This window comes from Octopus sinensis, linkage group LG5 (genome assembly GCF_006345805.1).
Source record: "Octopus sinensis linkage group LG5, ASM634580v1, whole genome shotgun sequence".
In the NCBI taxonomy this organism is placed as follows: domain Eukaryota; kingdom Metazoa; phylum Mollusca; class Cephalopoda; order Octopoda; family Octopodidae; genus Octopus; species Octopus sinensis.
The window spans coordinates 23572794-23582386 of record NC_043001.1 but is presented as its reverse complement, the minus strand read 5'-3'; positions in this window follow the sequence as shown (position 1 = coordinate 23582386).

Here is a 9593-nt window from a genome sequence, read left to right as displayed (position 1 = left end):
TAACTGAAATACCGGACATTGCATGAAAATTAACGATAGCATCGCAAAGCAATTTATGTAACTTATATAACTAGATAAGTAAACCCGGTAAATTTGGATCAAATTTACCGTAAACCTTTGGTGGAGGTGGGGGACACTCAAGTTTCTGATTAAAGTACACTATGTATTTTTTGTTTTGTTTTGTTTTTTATACGCATGTCCATCTTTTAACCCTTTCGTTACTGAATTTATTTTGAGATGCTCTGTGTTTCTTTCAATTACTTTAAATATATCAAAGAATTTAGTAAAATAACTTAGTTATCATTCAGCTAGTGTTAGGAACATAAATTTTGGCTAAGGTTTGGTGGAAGATTTTAATTCAAAACTTATGAAAACAAGACATTTGTACTCAGAGCCAGAGCCGGTTTCAGCCGGGTTGGTAACAAAAGGGACATATGCAAGTTCGATCCTGCAAAAAAATATTTCACAAATTCAAAACTTTTCGATTCCCCCAATTTTTGTTGAAACAATAACCCGAAACCCTAATCTTAAGTACTAACAACCAATCACAACCTTAAATTTTAACCCCAAGCACTTACCTAAAAACTAGCCCTTAACATATTATAAAACCTAAATCCTAACCTCCAACCTTTACACTAATCCTATTACTATTTTTTGTGTAGAATCGAAATCTATATTTAAAGTTATCACCAATCCTTCTACATGCAAAAGTAAAGAACTTATAAACAATAAAATTCTTAAATTAATTTGATAAGTGACAGAGGAAAATAAGAAACGATGCAACATTTTAAAAACTAATTTGATATTAAATAAATGTAACTTTGTTTCTTTTCACTGATTAAATATAAAATAATTAACTCGGCTCGCACTAACTGCACGCTAATAATTATGTCGGTGGAGACGAGGAGCTTTTACTGTATTTTTTGACAGATTTTTCTTTTTCTTTCTTTTTTTTTTACAAATGTTCACTACCTTACAAAAACTATGCCAGCTAAGCAAATGGCCATCCCTAAATGAATTAAAAGTATTATAACATAACCTGATCACTATTTCTGAAAATTATCGCCATTCTCAAAGACAAATTTGGCTGGGACAAAATAAACTAAGATAAGATAAATTTGCCGCTTCAATTCTCCGAAACACAAACTCATACATCAATATCCATCCCCAGACATCAAGATCGGAAATGGAAAAAAATCGTCTAAGTGAAATGAAAGAAGATCAAGGAAAAATTATATGAAATTAACGAAACTCTACTAAATCTAAAAACTCAACATAAAATAGTCTCTATAGCTTCTTAATGATCTACTGGAGTCAATGAGAAGAAAATATTGGAACAATTCATTACTCATTTTACCCCATTTTTTTAAACTTGAAAATTATCAAATTAAACATTGATATGGGGTAAAAATTGACTTGGAATCCAAAAGAATACCGAAATACTACAACTTTAACGTGAAATAACTTCCTAATTATAAGCTTTTCTCATAAACGCTAAGAGTAAAAGATGTTCTATATGACAGATTCTACCAGTGTCCGAAGTTTGAAAGTGTTTAGTTACAAAAAATAATTTTTTAAAATCTGTTGGTCAAAAAGTAAAGATCCATATCGGATATTATTAGATATTTATTAGCAACATCAATTACAATCGGTTCAAAGTGGAGGAAAATTTTCTTGGGGTGGGGGAGAAAAGAAGTACCTATCTCCTATGTTTCTGAATGCCCAGATTCAATTGCATCCGAGAGTCAACGACATCATAAGAACCATCAAGGAGAACAAATACAAACTGGTCAGAGACAGGCAGCGGTAGAAGACGTCCAGGGAGAGGGTCCTCTTTCAGGATGAAGCCCTGGATATTGGAACTGTTTGTACAATGTTTCAGTGAAAGAGTTTTTTTGGCGAGGTCTGAAGAGATCTATTAATGTAGTTTCCTTTGGAATTGGGGATTGGTAAGCACTAGTTTCTACAGTAAAAGATATTCTTTATCCATTCCTTAAATGAAGAGCCAGATGTTGCACTGGAGGATCTCGTTCATGAATAAAGTGAAACTAAATGTTCTCCCAAAAGCCTCATAGCTACAAATATATCGCCCCATCTGGAACCGTGTCACTTTATTTTGAAATGTCTGTTGGAGATTGAACATTTTAGCGTCAGGATCGATTGACTTGGAATTACAGTATTCTACATATATGCGAGCATTGAATGTCGGAGAGCAAAAAGGTAAAATGAGACACTATCCATTTGATTGCTAATTACAAGCTGACCAATGTTTGTTTCAAAACCTCCATCTTTCTTTCTTTCTTTTTTTTTTGTATGATAAATATACATCATCACCAGTTTGCGTTTCTTAAATGAAATTCTTGAGATAATGTTTCGTACACTTGTCTTTCATGCAAGGAGCAACTGAGTCGAGGTAACTGCAAAAATGATAAACTATGTTCGATTTTACAATTTCATAAAGCTCTCGCTCATTTGGGATCTTTTCCTATTGAACGCAGACAATTTCTAGTTAACTAAACACTTTAAAACTTCGTATACTGGTAGAATGTGTCAAAATAAAACATTTTTTTCTCTTGGCTTTCTTGAGAAAATTGTAATTTGTTTAACGTAGTTTAATTTTTCAAATTTTAACCAATCTTATGCTCTCTTTTGAGCTAAAATCATTTGCTGTGTCTAAAACTGAGACAACATCCTGTAACTAACCCTAAACCTCCCCCTAACCCTAACCCTAAATTTTTTTTTCTTAATTTTTAAATTAATTTAATTGTTACGCGTGTAAAAAAAAACCGAAAGCAATGGAAAATGATTTAAACAATTAACAAACAAAATAATTCTATAATTTTATACACACGCTTTCCGTACGTATACGGAAACCGTGTGTATAAAATTATAAGCAAAGGAAAATAATTTAAACAATTAACAAACAAAATAATTCTATAATTTTATACACACGCTTTCCGTACGTATACGGAAAGCGTGTGTATAAAATTATAAGCAAAGGAAAATAATTTAAACAATTAACAAACAAAATAATTCTATAATTTTGTTTGTTAATTGTTTAAATTATTTTCCATTGCTTTAGTTTTTTTTACATGCGTAACAATTAAATTAATTTAACAATTAAGAAAAGAAATTTAGGGTTAGGGGGAGGTTTAGGGTTAGTGACAGGATGCTGTCTCAGTTTTAGACGCAGCAAATGATTTTAGTTCAATGGAGGTAATTGATTGGTTAAAATTGCCGAAATGCTCGGATTTTCAGACGAAATATCTTACAAACTATAGAATTTTCTCAATAAAACCAAGAGAAAATGATGTTTTATAAACACATTCTACCAGTATACGAAGTTTAAAACTTTTTAGTTACCTAGAAATTATGTTACAAACTGCTGTTCAAAAGGAAAAGATCCCTCATTTGTGATATATGGAATTTCTGATGATATGGACTAAACCTCAGGGTAAATTTGCAGCAAAAGCCACTTTAATATGTGTGAGGCAGATTCATTTCTTGCAATTCAGTAATATAGCAACTATTGATAGAAATAGCTGGCACTCCGTCGAGGTTTTCAGTTGATCCGATCAACGGGCGAGCTTACTAGTGAAATTAACGTTCAAGTGGCTGAGCACTCCACAGACACACGTACCCTTAACATAGGGAGATTCAGCATGGCGCAGAATAAGCCAAAGCTGTTACTACTCATTTTTGCCAGTTGAGTGGACTGGAGCAATGTGGAATAATGTGTCTTGTTCAAGGACACAATGCATCATCAAGAACTGAACACCCGACCATACGGCTGTGAGTCGAATACCCTAACCACTAAGCCATGCGCCTTCACAATTGATCGAAATATACGTGACTTAATAAGGTCCATCAATTTGGAAAACTTGCAAGGGAAAAGTCTTTTGTAATAAGGTTGGGTCTGTCGATGTATAACTGTCATAGGGAAAGCTCTGCTTGGACTTAGTCTCATCTAGCACTGCAAGTAAAAATGATGGAAAGATCAAGACGCCCATAAATACGTACTTAAGTCATGGCATCCGGTGTCTTCTCTGTGAAACTGGATGGAAGGAAACAAAAGATGTCCTTCTGTCCCAGCTATATCTTTGCTAATACCGGCCATCTCGTGAATGTGTGTACGATTCTGAACGTAGTTCTTTTTGATGCATTTTTATATAGCACGACCATTTAGATTATGTCGACATACACATCAATAAAATGCTGGTGAAAAAGTTTTGCCATAATGAAAACTATTAAACGAATGTATCTTTTCGGTTTAAACGGCAGTTTTTAACATAATTTCTAGGTAATTAAGAAATTTTAAACTTCATATACTGCTAGAATGTGTTTATAAAACATCTTTTTCTCGTGGCTTTATTGAGAAAATTATATAGTTTGTAAGATATTTGTTGTTTTTTTTCTTCAATTTCTGCAATTTCAACCAATCAGCGACATCTATTGAGTTAAAAAACATTCTGTGCCGTATGAATATGTCCCTTGTTTAAGAAATAGATTGGGTTTATTTACATTTATGAAGAAAAAAAGATACCCTTCCCCCACCCCTAACCCTAACCCTAAAACAGATTGAAATGCAATAGATAGATTTTAGGGTCATAATTATGGGTGACAATTTCATATGACACCGCTAGAAAAAAACTGCTGTTCAAACCAAAAAGATCCCAGGCTTTTTCTTTTTAGACAGAAGTGATTCCATCGACATATGATACACCAAAGTAGTATTCATCTCCGTCTACAAAAGCAAGAACTGTAAAGCGTCGTATGAACGAGGAATTTCATTTATGAACTCGATGCTACTGTCACGATACTTCAAAACAATATCTTGTTCTCTAATCATATTTGCCACCTCATTACATTCAAGAGCAATAAAATCGATGAACATGTTCATGCCGATAACAACTGAAAAGTCCAAAGCGCACTGACATAATTCTTTTCCTGAAGTATTTCTTGCAGTTTTAAAGTAAGTAATAATCTTGTGTCTAGACAGGTCTTATTACAATATTTACCATCATTTATAAAATATATCCGTAAAAGTCGCTCTTTATTCTGTAAAGGCTTAAGAGAACTGATTCTGTGACAAATTTATCTTGCCACTTTGAGAGGCGACATAAACCCACTTTCTTCTAGTAGCTCTTGCTCCAAATAATCCTTTCTACTATAGGCACAAGGCCTGAAATTTGGTGGGAGGAGACTAGTCGATTACATCGACCCCAGTGTATCACTGGTACTTAAATTTATCGATCCAGAAAGGATGAAAGGCAAAGTCGATCTCGGTGGAATTTGAACTCAGAACGTAGCGACAGGCAAAATACCTATTTCTTTATTACCCACAAGGGGCTAAACACAGAGGGGACAAATAAGGACAGACAAACGGATTAAGTCGATTATATCGACCCCAGTGCGTAACTGGTACTTATTTAATCGACCCCGAAAGGATGAAAGGCAAAGTCGACCTCGGCGGAATTTGAACTCAGAACGTAGCGGCAGACGAAATAACGCAAATCATTTCGTCCGGCACGGCTATCGTTTCTGCCAGCTCGCCGCCTTCAAATAATGTCACGATGGTGTGGTAGATGGTTCTCAAGACGGACAAAGAGTTCACAGCTGTAACCTACACCAGTGTCGCATAATTAGCCCATTCAAAAAGTACCTTTGGATTGTAGGGTGACATGCCGTGCTTGAGGTGACCTATTGAGTCAAGTGCATCAAAATCAAAATTAAATCAAATCACAATCAAATGGAAATTGTATTGTGGTCCCCGTGCCGGTGGTATGTAAAAAGTACCATCTGAACATGGTCAATGCCAGCCCCCTCACCACAAAAAGCACCATTCAAGCAAGGTCGATGCCAGTATTGTCTGACTGGCTCCCATGCCGGTGGCACATAGAAAGCACCATCCAATTATGGTCGACGCCAGCCCCCTCTGGCCCCTGTGCCGGTGGCACATAAAAAAGAACCCACTACACTCAGTGTTAGGAAGGGCATCCAGCTGTAGAAACACTGTCAGATCAGACTGGAACCTGGTGCAGCCTCCTGGCTTCCCAGACCCCAGTCAAACCATCCAACCCATGCCAACATGGAAAATGGACGTTAAACGATGATGATGCTGATGACAGAGAAAGAGAGGAGAGGATGTTCATACATGATGTTACATAATACGAGGGGCGTTCAATAAGTAATGCCCCTGACCCACTTTCCTTAGCAGTAGAGCAACGAAACTTGGCACAGCTATTAGTCTTTTTCTACATAGGAACCACTCAGAGTTATACATTTCTCCCATCGTTTGATGCAACTCTGGAGACCGTTTTTGTAGAAGACCCCAGCTTGGTCCTCCAACCACAACATGACTTCAGAAATCAAGGCTGCATCATCAGGGTAACACTTTCCTTTCAAAAACAACTTCATGGCTAGGAAGAGGTGAAAATCAGAGGGTGCAAGGTCAGGAGAGTAGGGGAATGGGGGAGGAGTTCATAGCCGCATGCCTGTGCTTCTGATCTGGCGACATGCGAGTTGTAGACCGGAGCGTTGTCCTGCAGGAGGAGGATGCCTTTGCTGATCTTGCCCCGCCTCTTGATTTTGATAGCTTCTCTTAATTTCCTCAAAAGTGAAGCATAATAGGCTCCTGTAATTGTGGTACCCTTTGCCAGGAAATCTGTCATCACTACTCCGTCCTGGTCCCAGAAGACTGTGAGCATGACCTTGCCAGCGGAGGGCTGCACCCTTGCCTTCTTTGGAGGAGGTGAGTCACGGAGCTTCCACTGCATTGACTGGGCTTTGGTCTCTGGATCATAGTGATGGATCCAGGTTTCATCCTGTGTAATCAGTCTTTTGAAAAATTTTGACTCATCTTCTTGGCACATCTCCAAATTCATCCTCGAGCACTCAACGCGTTCTTGCTTCTGGAAAGGTGTGAGCAACCTGGGAATCCATCTGGCAGACACCTTTTGCATATGCAAATGGTCATGAATGATAGTTTCCACAGACCTGGTACTAAACTTGACCTCATGGGCTATTTGGCGAATAGTTATGCGTCGATCTTCCAAAATGGCAGCCTCAACTTAACGGACAGATGCCTCATCAATGGCAGAAGGGGAGCGACCAGATCTGGGAGCTGTTTCCACAGAGTTCCAACCATGTTTGAATTCATGATGCCAGCGTTTTACAAGGTCATATGATGGGGCATCATCACCATAAATTACTTTCATTTCATCAAAAGTCTCCCATGGTGTGCATCCTTTCAAATACAAAAACCGGATCACTGCTCGACACTCAACAGGCTCCATTTCACACTTGACTCAGTTCAAACACCTGTATGTCAGAAACCACAATTAGTTCAGAGCTGTAATTTGCCACTTAATCTATAGAGATATAAATAATTGCACATGCAAAATTTCAGCTAGATCAAACAACTGCAAGTGGGTCAGAGGCATTACTTATTGAACGCCCCTCGTATGAATCATAATTTTGGCATTACTAAATGAAACAACAGAAGATTAATGAAACTACTGAGTAGGGCCAAATTAACACCAATAGGGGCCCTAAGCACTTAAAAGATTTTGGTATCCACATATATTTGTAATTCAAAATATAAACAATAATAAACCATAAAATGTTTTGTTTTTTTTTTCAAAATGAAACGAAACTAACAATAAGATGGAAAATAATGTTTATTTTTGTATACTTCCACTTTATGTCTGAAAAAATTTTTCCTCCTGTTTTTGATTGCAAATTCTTTGATCAGATTTTCACTGTGACACCAAGAACACTTCAAAATCATATTTCCAATCTCATTCTTTCATTCTTTCTTTTATTCTTTTATTTGTTTCAGTCATGTGAATGTGGCCATGCTGGAGCACCATTTTGAAAGGTTTTAGTCAAACAAATCGACCACAGGACTTTTTTTTTTTTAAAGCCTAGTACTTATTCTATCAGTCTTTTTGTTGAACCATTAAGCTATGGGGATATAAACACACCAACACTGGTTATCAAGCAGTGATGGGGAGACAAACACCGACATACAGCAACACACACACATTCATATATATATATATATATATATATATACTAGCAGCATAGCCCAGCATTGCCCGGGTATGTAAGAGCCCCTAGTAGGCAACGACTAATCCCAATCTAGTCCTTTCCCTCTTGGGAACGAAGGCGCATGTGTAGGTTGCAATGTCTTCTCTTCACTCGAATACTTCTGTGTATACGATGTTCCTAGCTGTCCCTTTGGGCGAAAACATGAAAACATCATTGTGCCTCCCAACACATGAACAGCCCACGTAGAGTTGACTGTGGGCGAAGCACTGTTCGCCCAACTGTAACCCAGCGACTTGTAGCGTTTGGCCTTGGGGTTTATTGATGGACATTGCGAAGCAGAGTTTAACAGGAAACTGAGAACGCCTGAAGTGGATTGGTAGGTCAGTGCCTGACGGTTGAAGGTGGATGCATGGAATGAAGACGTCCTCTCCCTTCCCACAACAGGTAAGTATTGTGACAGTTATTAAATGTGGTGGCAAATGTTTCACAACCAGACGTGTGCCGTTGCACTGTTTAGGTGGAACCAAATTCCTGATGAGCATAATGGGTGCACCGACTTTTAACTTCAGGATGTGTGGCGGCAGGCCTGGCAGTTCAAGTGAATTCAGGAATTCAACAGGATAATCGGCAAGCTCGGCGGGGTCTGCTGTACTATCAATAGATTTGTAGACGTGGACATCACCAGGAATAGCTTCAAGTAGCTTGTTATTGATGGAGTTGAGAGTTAAAAAGGTCGAGTTGCGTCCCCTAGACAGTCTGTGGTTTGTGTTTCTGACTCTCGACCCCATGTCGAATTTATCGATTTTTTTCAGAACTGGGGGAACTTTTCAAAATTTTTGCTGCATTAGTTTTGAATTATGACATTGGGCTATGTGTGTGTCAAGTTTCATCAGAATCGGTTGAAAGCCGTGGTCAGGATGAGGGTACAACCTGACAGACACACAGACAGACAAACTGCCGTTTACATATATATATATATATAATATGGGAAAATTAATTAATTAATTAGTAATTAATAATTCTACCAAGCTGTGTTCAGTATGTAAAGGGACCATTTAACGGTAAATTTAAACATTATTTTATATAATAAGGTTCAGCAAAAAAATTGCTTTACCACACACCAAACTTTTAGAAATAGCAGTCAAAGAATTTAGCTATTTCCTCTACTTTAAGAAGAGTCTCCCAGACTTCTTAAAGTAAAGGAAATAGCTAAATTCTTTGGCTGCTATTTCTAAAAGTTTGGTGTGTGGTAAAGCAATTTTTTTGCTGAACCCTATTATATAAAATATATATATATACACACTAGATGTACTCACCATGACTTGTTGGGTCACAACCACTCCAAGCTGAAAATGTTGATGTGTGGGGGAAAAGGAAAAAATACTCTTTACCCTTTTACTTGTTTCAGTCACTTGACTGCGGCCATGCTGGAGCACCGCCTTTAATCGAGCAACTCGACCCCAGGACTTATTCTTTTGTAAGCCCAGTACTTATTCTATCGGTCTCTTTTGCCGAACTGCTAAGTAACGGGGACATAAACA